This window comes from Lepisma saccharinum, chromosome 3 (genome assembly GCF_977018435.1).
Source record: "Lepisma saccharinum chromosome 3, izLepSacc3.1, whole genome shotgun sequence".
NCBI lineage: Eukaryota > Metazoa > Arthropoda > Insecta > Zygentoma > Lepismatidae > Lepisma > Lepisma saccharinum.
This window is the reverse complement of record NC_139231.1, coordinates 114,767,130-114,768,781: the sequence shown is the minus strand read 5'-3', so window position 1 is coordinate 114,768,781 and position 1,652 is coordinate 114,767,130. Positions and strand designations below refer to the sequence as shown.

The 1,652-nt window shown below is 40.0% G+C and overlaps 1 non-coding gene across 1 annotated transcript; it reads right to left on the bottom strand.

Moving 5' to 3' along the window:
• Positions 1-619: 619 nt before the first annotated feature.
• TRNAT-UGU (transfer RNA threonine (anticodon UGU)) lies at positions 620-692 on the bottom strand. Its single transcript has one exon. It is a non-coding gene; the product is annotated as a tRNA-Thr (tRNA).
• Between the last annotated feature and the right edge of the window lie 960 nt (positions 693-1,652).

Sequence of the window (1,652 nt, the reverse complement as noted above, 5' to 3'; positions counted from 1 at the left end):
GTCTAAAAGTTTATCTGACCCCTCCACTAATCAAATAAATAAATATTTACACTATAATTCAGAATGTACAGCAATGGGTTTATGATACGAATTTTAAATTTTATTACAATCTGTATTTTATACTACAATAGGTAGTTACGAATATTTAACGTCAATTTTATTAGCTATACTTTATTAACGCTATTCTTTGTTAAGCAAATTCCTAGATCGCGATCAAGTGTTGAACCGTCTTCGTGCAATGGAATTCTCCAATGATCCTCTTCCGATCCGAGTTTAAATTTTAATCTTCGTTGGTGCACACAGCCATAACTAAGTGGTTTTCGTAGCTACATATAAAAATCATAACTTTGGAAATATGCCGTTACTCTTGCCACTTGAAATCCCAGAATGCATAGAACACCACCCAGTGACCGGAACACACACTAGCCTGTCTCTATGGTAAACCTTTTGTGTAACTGTAGTGTAGCGCTAAAGAGCTTATGGTTATATTATTTGCTAAATATATCATGTAACCGGCATTAGGAGTATTAACAGAGCAAATAAAATCAAGTTTAATAGTACGTCAGCGAGATGCCAATACATTATAAAACCTTCTCAAATGCGAAAAAAAATTACCCCCAGCCTCCTGTGAGGATCGAACTCACGACCCCTGGTTTACAAGACCAGTGCTCTAGCCACTGAGCTAAGGAGGCGACGTTGAACCCTCGATGCACACTCGGTACTAATCATTGCAATGAAGTGAACCGGAGCTAGCAATAGAGACCAATTGGCTGGAAATGCTCCGTCCTTGCGCGTCACCGATAAGTAAAAGATAATGCATAATTCGTATTTAGATAATATAATATATGTCCGTATATACATGTGTAATAAAAAGAAAAGTTCAGTGCAACTCACCCCTATAAAAAAAACAGTGCAATATACAGTGCTTGAAGTGGAGTGGAACTCTGGGGGATGCTATTCCCTGTTTGAAGAAGTATAATTTGTGTTACCCCACTCCAGCTATGATTTTTCAGTCACTATGCACTATACGTACAAGCATGCGTTTTTTCGCACAAGTTTCATGAATTCCAAAACTTTTAGAAATTCTAGTCCCACACCGTGGCCGCGTGTGGTCCAAGGCGTCAGGCTTTTGACTCCGGCTACGGGACGTGCGCTGGTTCGAGTCTCCTGGGTGAAGCGTAACAGCTTTTCCTGAGATTTCGGCCTGGGACCGGGGCCACCCACCATCGTGAGGAAATTGAGGAGCTACAAATGAATACCGCAACGTGGTCATGGAAACATACAACGACTGGGTGTTCTTCGTGCTGTGCTGACCACACGTCACCCCGAAACTGGTTGGACCGACCTATTACATATCCTGGGACTTGAGGAACAAAGAAATTAAGAATCATTTTTATATTTTCTCAAATGTAACAGTTATTTATCAAAATAGTTCTGGGCACTATTGTCATGAGATGGAAAACATTTCGATTTTTGAACTCCCACCCTAAGAGTCCTAAATTTCATTCCTCATCCCCAAAGTTAGGCCTCAAGTTACGCCCGTGTGTGTGATGGTGTATGTGCGTGCGTGAAAAAATGTATTCAGTTTCATTTCAGTTTTTTATAAAAATCACTATTACATATGTCATGTGGCCAATCATAACAGTGTTCGA